Source organism: Pelodiscus sinensis, chromosome 2, assembly GCF_052426305.1.
Source record: "Pelodiscus sinensis isolate ZL-2025 chromosome 2, ASM5242630v1, whole genome shotgun sequence".
NCBI lineage: Eukaryota > Metazoa > Chordata > Testudines > Trionychidae > Pelodiscus > Pelodiscus sinensis.
Window position 1 is genome coordinate 93,795,247 of NC_143053.1, and position 11,746 is coordinate 93,806,992.

An 11,746-nucleotide genomic window follows, 5' to 3' on the forward strand; every position below is an offset into this window, starting at 1 on the left:
CTGGATATTAAGAAAAACTCTTTCACTAGGAGGGTGAAGATGGTGGAATTTCCATTCTTAGAGATTTTTAAGGCTAGGCCTGACAAAGACCTGGCTGGATGATTTAGTTGGGATTGACCCTGCTTTGAGAAGGAGCTGAACTAAATGACCTCCTGATGTCTCTTCCAACCCTAATCTTCTATGTTTCTAAAGCTATGAGATCAAAAACATTACATCACAGCCCCCTGTTCGAGGAAATACTTAAGTATTTACTTAGTTTTAAACATATGCTTAAATCCCATAGAAGTCAATGGGACTTAAATACATATTTAAAATTCATTCCTGAATCAGGACCTGTAATGGACAGGAGGAGCCATTAGGGATTAAACTCAGATAACTAGTAAAGGTGCTAGCCAAGGGGCCAAGAGAACCAATCAAGATAGAGTGTTGAAATTTGAATTGGCTATAGATTCCTTGCCTGCTTTCTTTGTGAGGGAGAGAGAAACCAGGAGTTGAGAGATATAGAATGTTTAAACCCAGACAGGACTACCGTGTCTCTAAGGAATTTGGGGCATGGAAATGGACTGAACAAAGATGAAACTGGAAGTAAGTAAAGGGAAAAGTGAATCCAGTTTCGTTCAGGGTTATTTTTCTTTATTTTATGATTTGATTCAAACTGTTCTGTGTGAATCTATGCCTCCCCTCCCCCTTTACCGTCTAAGCATTGGTTCCAGAGATTTTTCTCTGTGTTTTAATTTGTTTTCCTTAGTTGCCTTGTAACATCTAGCAACCAAGTATGTTTTATCAAGTTTATCTTTTGTTTTGTAATAAAAATTACCCTTTTTAAGATGATGATTTGATTCTTGTGTCCTGGAAGGCCTGTCTGTGTGAGGGGTCAGCTACCAGAGACTGCATCTTTTTTTCTCTTTTCAAGCTCTTTAGGGGCAAAAGAGTTTAGGGTACCCCTGGGGGTGGTTTCAAGTGTTCACCCCTGATTTTTAGGGATAAAAAAAGCACTTGGTGGTGGCAGCAATTCTCTAAAATCTGTGTATTATGATTCTGGAGGGAAGTTTTTTGTAACCAGTGCCTGTAGAGGCAAGGTTTTGAAGCTCTCTTGCAGGCCCTCACCTTCTGCACTCAGAGTGACAGAGTGGGGAACAGCCCTGACAGGACCTCTGACTCAGTTCAAGATGAGTCCCCCTGAACTGATTTAAAGAGCTTACATCTATAAGCATATGCAGCATAGAAGTCTTAATTTGCAATAATAAAGTTCAACAGTTGGACAGTGCGAGTGTAACAATAGTTATTTTTCTAAATAATATTCAATCAAATAATAAAGACATAATCAAACTTCTAATTAAATCCAAGTTAGTCTTTCAGAATAATAATACTAAGGCTCTAAGCTACAATCTATGCTTTAATTGCTGGCCAAACCTAGTCACAAAGGCCTGGCAAAGCCTTATTAATATTTATAATCGTAATAAGTTTTCCCTTACAACTTTCAAATATATGCAAGAAATGTCAATGTGCGGTGATCCCAGGTTGTCAAAAGTTTTGCATCACCCCACTCAATTCCTAAGTTAATAAATAAGTAAATAAATAAATAAACAAACCATGAAATTCCAATTTGTCTTTTATATTCCAACCAATGTTACTAATGTTCTGGTGCTTATTGGTCCAAATACAACAAGATTGTGGTTCTGGCTATAAGAAAAATCAAGAGAGATTTCAAAAGGGATAACCTGAAAGAAATAATTTAGACAATGCCTTCATTTTAATGATATCCAGTCATTAATTGTATTACATGTGAAATACATTTAAAACTATAAAATCTTTCATAATTGAAAAGTGACATTTTTTGCTACTAGACTTTAAATATAATCATAGAGAGAGGGAGAGCATTCAAGAGAGGGTTATTATGTGTGAAAGCAAATCAAGGAAAATATTTTTTGATTGTATTTTATTTTAAAACTTGACATCTACCTGAATTAATCAAAGACTTATTAAATTTTGGTAAAGAAATTATAGGGTTTGAAATTAATAGAAGTGTATCATCATCCATATACTTATCACTTTCAGTTTCACTTTAAATATTTTAAAACACTTATTTATCTCATCACTTGAACAAATGCCTCCATGGAAACACAAACAACAAGGACAAAAAATATATATTCAGTCTAGTGTATCTAAACATTTTCACAAATAAGGTATTCAGTATTTCTAGCCTTTGACCTATAGTGGGTTTTTTTCCCCAGCTATTTCAAAAAAATGGGAATTTTATGGCCCTGATGGCCAAAAGTTGAAACTCTGCTTGAGTGAATTTTCACCACAGCTCTGCAATGTAGACAAGGTTTGTGAGTGAGCATTCTATTTGAATTCCACTAGACCATCGACATTTCTTTGTGTTGTTAATATGCCACAGACTTCAATAAACACTGATGTTTGTCATTCCTTTTGCATTTGTATTGGGCCCGGGTAAACAGCCTCAACCAGTGAAGAACAAAAAGGAGCATGTTAGTGGTCTTATGATGTGCAGTGGGGAACTTAATGACTCACACTATTTCATAATGGACTGAAACTATTCAAAGAAAAGAATCAAGGAGTATATAAAAGCCTGGATATTCTCTCCACCCTACAATCTTTATGCATACAATTTCCTTATTACAGGCTCCAAAGCATGCAGTGAAAGCTGCTGTAGTAACTTCAGTGATATTTGCATATGAAAGCCTCTAGCAAATTATATTCTAACTGTTCCATCTGCATAAAGAGGATCAAGACAAAAAAGTCTCTAAAGAAAATTAGGAACTGTGCAAAACATTGGAGAGAGGACCAGATCAAGCTATGCTCAGCAGAGAGTTAAGACTGGAATAGCAGTGGCACATGTAGGTCAGGGATAAGACATTTTGTTAGAACTGTGTCAAATTCCAGAACCAGCTGCAGATAATGAGTTAGGTGTATTAGGAAAGCTGAATATACTGTAAGTCCCTGTGGGGAATCTTCACAAGTGCATCTCACTAGAATATAAACACTTCACTCTCCATAGCAGATTTAGAAAAACTCCATGAAATTTTGGACTTATTTTTTCTAAAACCTGAAGACTTGGGATTCACACAAAAGGAAATAATGAAAAGTGATTCGGACACTAAGGGTATGTCTATACTGCATGGCTATTTTGGGATATCAGAGGTATCCTGAAACAGCTGCCCCGCATCTACACAAGTCACCCGTTATTTTGATTTTTTTTTAATAATGGGCACACTATTTTGCCATTCTGGTAAACCTCATTGCATGAGGGATAAGGGATGGCTTGAAATAGTGTGTTATTTCAAAAGTTGATGCTGTGTAGATGCACCAAATTTCAAAATAAGCTATTTTGAAGTAGATTCAAAATAAGATACGCAATTTGCGTAGCACAAATTGTGTACTTATTTTGAGTTTAGGTTGCTTGTAGATGCACCAAATATAACCTTGTGAAAGAAGGAAAGGAATTTAACATTAGTATGACAGTTGAATTCTTTTCCACATGTCATGACAAGAAATCTTTTCTAGATGTTATTGCATGATAATTCAGGCGTGTAACTATTTTAAATTTTTTAATAGATGCCCATTATTCAGATTGATTACAGGTGATGGATCCTGTAGAAATCGCTAAAACAGGCACCTATCAATGGCTAGTACGCTCATTACCAAAAAGTGTGAAGTTGGCTATACCAGTGTTTCTCAACCAGTGGTACAAGTACCCTTAAGTGTACTCAAGAGAAGTCTTGGGGGTACGTCAACACAACTGAAAATTGGAGAAACTGATTTTTTAAAAAGTTTTACAGCGTTTTATTATTTTTGTACTTTTTTCACCCAAAAATTTTATCACACGCCTACAATTAAGTTGTTTAAAGAAATGTGTTGCAATGGTAGAAAAAAAATTGTGTGTCTGAAAACTGTAGATAATTAGAGGTTTGGGGTTTTGTTTTTTTTTTGAAAAAGGGGTACTTTATAAAAAAAGGTTGAGAAACACTGGCCTATACCATCCAATCCTAATTTATGTAAAAGTATGGAAGAAACATATGAGTATGCAGATTTTATGTACAAAAGGCTGTAGGCAGGTCCTCAAGAACACAAATGCAGTAGAACTACCCCAGTACTGCTATATGATGGGAAGAAGTAAATGTGTAGATTATTATAAATGGAAAGTACCACATGCATAATAATTACACTGATTTATCATCAGCCCTCAGGAGTGCAAAGCATCAGTGTGGCAGGGAAGTTGGTGAGGTGTGGAGGCTTGTTCATAGACTCCATGGATCCAATAGCTGCAAATACCAAATGGAGATCATGGTGCATTTTGGTTGCTAGAATTCCCAGCTGGCTGTTGTAGTAGTCCTGGGCAAGCAGTGCATGTGCACCATACCCAATCTTTGATTGGGTGAAGATATATTCATCAGTCATGTGCAAAACTCTTTCCCTGAGGATTTCTATGAAGTATCATTATGTTACCCTATATACATTCATTTTTACTATGACCATCTACTGTACTTTGCTGACAGTTTACTCAACACTTTTATTCAGGACATAGATACAAAAATATGTCAATAGCTATGGGATGACTTCTTCATGGCTAAAATAGTGGATGAAATCAAAGAAGTGGAAGGGACCTAAAATATATATCTACATTAAAACCTACTGCCTAATTAAAGTAGTTTTCTCAAAGCAGGAATAAAATAACCACAGATGAAATTATAATTAAATAATTATCTTGGTAAGGGGATGTGGAATTATATAAAGAATAATTTACAATAAAGAACATGCAATATTAAGCATAGCAAAAAATTGCAAATGGTATTTTGCAATCTGAATTTTTTCTGCATCTTTTCCTAAGGTCATTGTATTTTCATTTAATTTGTTGTGCCCTTCTGTTTCATAGCATGTGGTCCAAAATACTTAAATCACATTAAATAATTTGGTAATTTAATCTTCCACCTGATACAACATATTGAATTTTATTTGACCCTATAACTAATGCTTGGTAGGATATTGGTTCATCAAATTACAAATTTCAATATTTTTTCAGGTAATGGAATATATAAAAATAAATGACATTTCAATGAGACATGTTGCTTTTTATGGTGTGTCACTGATAAGTGTCAAAGGAAGTCCAAAGCCTAAAGCATATAAGATGTAAACAGTCAACCTGCTGTTTGATTTTTAAATCCTTTCCCATTTTTTTATTAAAGGCTTAATTTACAAATGTGCTATGTGCTGTTAAGCATAGTTAAGAACTGAATCAGAAGTATCAGACATAATACAGTATAACTCCAATTGTCCGGCATCCAGTAGTCCGGCCCTCCTGATAGTCTGGCACCAACTGGATCCCGGAAGTGCTCCAGGCAGCTGGACAATTGGAGCTGCTCTGCCCCCGGCTTCCCCAAGTCTGCCGCTGGTCAGTTTCAGCAGTGGTGGACTTGGGGAAGCCCTAGAGCAGAGCTGCTCTGCCCCCGGCTTCCCCAAGTCCGCTGCTGCTGAAACTCTGAAACTGACCAGCAGCGGACTTGGGGAAGCCAGGGGCAGAGCAGTTGGGGTGCTGCCGAGTTGATCCTGCAGCGCCACCCTCTCCCATGCTGCGCAGTTCCCCGCCGACCCCAGATCCCTCACAGCCCCCCTTCCGGTACTCCGGCATATCTGATAATCTGGCACCACCTGGGTCCTAAAGGTGCCGGATTATCGGAAGTTTACTGTACTTCTTTCTCAATAATGTAAAATAAAATGCAGCCCTATTTTAATTTTATAAAGTGGGAAGCTCAGATATTACTACTTTTCTTCCTGTTAAGCACTATGAAAATATATATAAAAAAATGTGTAAATTAAAAATTACCTGGAGAATTATCATTTTTCACACCTTCACATACTGCAGAAACAAGTAAATGTGCTCAAACTTAAGGGGAAAAAAAGTCTGCGTTGCAGTTGAGTGGAAACAAACTCCCAAAGGTTAAAACTTATTTGTACATGACTGATTCTCCTTATCTGATTTCAGACAAATAAAACAGTTGTCATGCTCAGAAGACCCTCACTTCTCCAAACTTGAATCCTCATACCCAGTGTAATTGGCTCGCAGAAGAGAGTAATGTTAATTTTGTAAATAGTTGTTCCACAAAATGCAATGGAGCTGGCTGTGGAGGGGGGGGGGGGAGGAAGGGACAAGGAAACAAAATTGGGAATGTCATTCTTTAAAATTTTGACCCAAAAAAAGAGGAGCGTGATGTGTTACAGATATTTTGAACCAGCTGTCATATGGCATGTCACTACAAATCTCTGGGCTATACCCATAGGCTATGTCTACACTGCAGGGGTTTTGCACAAGAAGCTTTTTGCAGAAGAGATCTGCAAAAACTTCTTGCACAAAAGCACGTCCGCATCACAAAAGAGATGTGCTTTGTGCAAGAAAGCATCCACACTGGATTGACAGAATGGCCGTTAGAGCACCTGTGCTTTTTCTGATAGGTTTTTTTTTCCACTAGAAACCCCTGTTGAGCGTTCACATAGAAAGTTATTCCTCATAGAAAGAGGTAAACCTACACTGCAAAAAGCCTTCTGCCATTTTCTTGTGCAAAAACACGCTCAAGGTGTGGACACTCCATGGGTTTTTAGGCAAAACCAGCCGTTTTTGAGCAAAAACCTTGTAGTGTATGGTACTAATATATGAATTCCTTCCTGAGCGGCTCAGTTTCCTTTATCAACAGACCACCATCTCCATTGGCTTCAGAGTCTCTCATTCTCATTGGGAGGAACTATGTGGCCAAGGCAATCTAGGCTTTTCCTCTATGATTGGAACCATGGAGAATCTTAAAGATTCTTAGCTGTCCTCTAGGACTCTAACCATAGAGTAGAGCCCTATCCCAGCCACAGAACATGTGGGAGAATGTGATGAGTGGAGTGGCACTACAGAGGTACTTCCTGTAGTTAAGTCTTGGTGGCAATAAATGCGTTGGGGAACCACACTTTAGGCAGAGTCTCTGATCAGTTATGCATTGTTGAGAGCCAGGGTATGTCTACACGACACGCTTATTTAGAAATAAGCTATTTCGAAATGTATTTAGAAGTAGCGTACAAAAAAGCGCATCAAAATAGCGCTGAGCTATTTCAAAATAGAGTCCACACTGATTGGATGCTAAACCGCATTTAAGGCCACCCGGAACCACTTCAGGCAGGGCATCAGGACAGCAGTTACTTCCTGGAGCTGTTTCCTGAGCTTTTCTGAGATGCATGCTTAAAGGGACTCTCCTGTACAGCCATTTCTTAGGTGCTTCTCCTGCTTGCCTATTCTCTGAGGGACAGCAAAGCATATTTCTTGCATGCTTTGGTTGCCCTGTTGGACACCAGAGCATTCCTAGCTATGACGCTGGAGCTCCCTCTATGCGCGAGATGACCCTGACTGTCATGCTGCAGCTTCTGCAGCAGTTTCTGCAGGCTGCCCTCCTGACCCTGCAGGAACACAACCCCCAGCTCATTGAGAAGACCCTCAACCTCTGTCTGGGAGTGCAGCTCTTCCAGCTGCACCCACTGTGCACCATCACTTCTGGCGGCTGGACACCAGTTCTGACTGGTGGGACCGGCTTGTTATGGAGTAGGGGGACAACCAGAAGTGGCCTTTCGAACGAGGAAGGAGAGCTTTCTGGAGCTGTGTGCCTGGCTCGCCCCTGCCCTCACATGATGGGACACCCAGATGCAACCCACCATCCCCTTGGAGAAGTGGGTCACCATCGCTATGTGGTAGCCCTGCCAGGAGAGTTGGCTACATAGTGGGTGGCTCCTGATAGGGTCTCGGGGACCTCCCAAGGGCTTAGGTACTCCTGTGATTTTCTGTTTGCCTCCTCCTACAGGTGGTGAGGGCCATCAACACTGTCCTGCTGCTCACGGTCATCCACCTCAGTGACGTGGACCCCATCATCATCAACTTTGCCACCATAGGCTTCCTCAACTGAATGGATGCTATTGATGGCACCCACATCCCCATCCAGGCCCCCGACCACTGGGCATCTCTACATAAACTGCAAGAGCTAGTGCTCCATGATCCTGCAGGCCATGGTCAACCACCACAGGCAGTTTACCAACAGCTACAATTGCATGTTCCAAAATTCCAGCCTATTCCAAAAGATGGAGGCTGGAACTTTCTTCCCCAAGTGCACCATCAGGGTCGGGGATGTGGACATGCCACTGCACATTGAAGCCCTACACCAGACACCTTGACCCCAGCAAGTAACACTTTATTGCCATGCTGGTCAGGGCCCGTATGCAAGTGGAGTGTATCTTTAGGCACTCCCATTTCTGATATCTCCTGACCCAGCTGGATGTAGGGGAGTGGAACCTCTCCTAGATGGTGGCCACATGTTGCATGTTCCACAACCTGTTTGAGAGGAAGGGGGAGACATTCCTCCCTAGGTGGGGGGCCAGGTGGGCAGGGCCTTTGAAAAGCCATGCACAACTGCCATGTATTAGGCCCATCAGGTGGGGGTGTGCATTCGGGAAGCCCCAAGGAAGAGTTTCTCACAAGGACCCCAGTGACACTTTCCATGTGGCCTCCCCAGTAGGGGCCTATGCCTTGCCTCCTCTGCTTTGCCTCCAACACCCTCCCTTTCCCCCTGTTTGTTTTAGAAAAAAATGAACATGCTGGTTATTTACTTGGGATAGAAGTAACTGGGGAGGGATCAGGGAAAGTACCTGTGAGGGAGAAAGGGCGATGAGGGAGCTGAAAGGGTTTTGAGGGGGGAGGATACGCAAATCGCATGGCTCGGATGGCTCCTCCACTTCATGTGCCGGGACCTCAGGAACCATGGGGGGGTAGACTAGGGGGAGAGGCAGGAGGAGGAGCTGGAGCAGGGGCTGGCATGGGAGGAGGAACAGGACCAGGACCTGGGAATGGGGCAGAAGTGGCAGCAGGACCTGGCTCCCGATGGGTGAAGAAATGGTGTGGTCCTGCTGCAGCAACTCCACACAGGTCTCTCTCCATCACTGATGTTATCCTGGAGCCTGTGGTCGAACATCTCAAGCAAGGCCCAGAGTATGGAGATGTGCTCCCACAGCGGTTCTTCCTGCATTCTCCAGCACCTGCAACTCCCCCATTGTTGGGCGGCTGCCTTGGGTAGTATTGCCCACCCCCCTCTCACAGCTGGTCTAGATGGGGAGAAGAGAGACGATCAGTCACCCTTGGAGACACTGTCCCTGAAGCTGAGTCTTAGCTCATAGATAAGGGCGAACAGTTCTCAGTTCTGATGAAGGAGCAAGGCCACGTGTAGCCTGGACAGCAGGCCCTTTCTTACAGAGGCCCAGATGTCCCCAGGGGAGCAGGCTTTCCCTCTGCCAACAGCCTGGGGACAAGCAGACATAGGAAGTTGCCAGCCACACCGGAATCCTGTGGGCAAAAGGGGGCCCTCCAGCTGGATGGGCTTGCCTCACTGCCATGCACATGCTGGGTCTGACAGTGGTGGCATCCCAAGGGGAGAGACCTTGTATCCCTGGCCACTGGTGGAGAAGGGGAGAGGATGAAGTGGGGGAGCGAGGTGTGAGCAGCAGATGCACCTGCACCTAGCAGCACTGTTCACAGGAGCTGGTGCTGCCTCGCGCATGAAGGCATGAGTGTGTGCGACACTCCAGAGAGTGAGTGAGTCCACGTCCCCAGCCTCCTTCAAGTGGTGGCTTGTGGTGGGAGGGTGGCCCCCCTCCGGGTGTCTGAAGTGTGGCCGGCCTCCTGTGAGCAGGAGCCCAGGGTGCTCTGATGCAGCCTCTTGGGGATATGTGGCCCAGATTGCCTCTGTACATGCATCTATGTGCACAGACTGCAGTGCAATCCCCCAGGCCGAGAGAGGAGCGCGCCCCAGCCCATCGCTGTCTGCCAGCTCCACCCTGTCTGTGTCATGTGCCTAAGATCACTCACCTGATGATCCTTCCCCAGCCTCAGAGGATGCCTGGGACACATCCAGGCCATTGGGCACTGGCTCCAGTGTCACCGAGGTGATAGTGCTGGCTGCGTCGGGGTCTTCCTCCTCCTCACCAGCTCTGCACCCTGGGCAGGCAACAATGGGCGTCTCCAGACCTGACTCAACTGCCAGGGGTGGGGAAGGATCTGCACTGCTCCCCAGGATATGGTGCAGATCTTGGAAATAGGGGCAGGCGTGTGATTCTGCCCCGGAGTGGGAGCTGCACTCCCTTGCCCTGGTGTAGGCCTGGCAGAGCTCCTTAACTTTCATCCGGACATGCTCCTGGTTCCAGATTTGGCCCTTTGGGGCCAGGCTGTTGGCCATGTGACCATAGATATCGGCATTGTGCCATCTGGAGCAGAGATCCTGGAGGTTTTCCTCCTCTCCCCACACCTCAATGAGGGCCATCTCTGTCCCAGACCAGGATGGTGCACGCTTCTTGCCATGCCTGGCAGGTTCCTAGGAGCCAGATTGCTCCCTGAGAGCAGGGGAGGGCTCTGGGGGGACTCGAGGGTCAGCCATGATGGCCTGATGATGTGCAGTGGGGCTGCAACGTGTCTGGAGACTGTCAGGGCCAGGTTCCTGCCACAAACCCTTTCCCCTATGGATGCAGCTTTAAGGGCTGCAGGGAAAGAGGAACTAGAGAGTCCTGATGACTATGGATGGAATGGCCAGCAGGGCACCTGTGGGATTTCCTGGAAGCCCCTTATTTTGAAATAACTCCATCTGCTGCATCCACAAATACTCTTTTCCGAAATAGCCATTTCAAAACGGGTGTTATTCTTCATGTAATGAGGTTTACAGATTTTGGAATAAGCCATCCATTATTTCAAAATTATTTCAAAACAACAGAATTGCTATGTAGACATTCACTTTGTTATTTCAAAATAAAGCTAGTTGTCTTGAAATTACGGTGTAGTGTAGATGCACCCACAGAGAGTAAGTCAAAGGAGAGAGGCAGCATGGGGAAAACCATATACAGGATGTGGAAATATGAGGTGGAGATCCAGCCAGAAGGTGGTGTGGTGAAGAGGAAGCCCGGGGGGAATATTTGGGAAGGAGTACTTATGCAAATAAAGTGATGCACATTAAATAATGAAAATGAGGACATTGTCTTATTTGCATCAATGCTCCAGACTCCAGGGCCCGTCTCCTCAGCAGGCACAAACTGGAAATTCTAATGCAATAGGAACACAGCAGTTAACACTGTCAACCAGCTGGCTAGTCACCAGTTACAAGTGCCTGTATTATATTAGTTTTCCTGACAACTCATTTCAAAGGGGGGTGTCATAATTTCTGGCTGGGTAAATCCTAGAATAAAATATTCTATAATTAAACTGTGATGAAAAATAATTTTTCCAGTGCATAATGAACACTGAACATTGAGGTGGACAGTGCTTGATCAGGAACATCTGTTTAGCACATGGCTGGTCATACAGGATATGTCTACACTTGCCTCCTAGTTCGGACTAGGGAGGCAAATGAAGCATACCGAAGCTGCTAATGATCCAAAACCCTTCCCTCAAATTAACTGTTACTCCTCATGCAATGAATTAATTCGAGGGAAGGGTTTTGGATCGGACTACTGTGTCTACACGCAGCAAGTTAAATCAGGCGACCGGCATTTTAAAATGGCAACTGGCCACAAATATGCTAATCAAGTATGGGAATATTTAATCCCACACTTCATTAGCAACTTTGATATGCTTCATTTGCCTCTCTAGTCTGAACTAGGGGGCAAGTGTAGACATACCCACAGAGGGTAGCAATACTCAATATACTTGTATGAATTTGTGAACGGG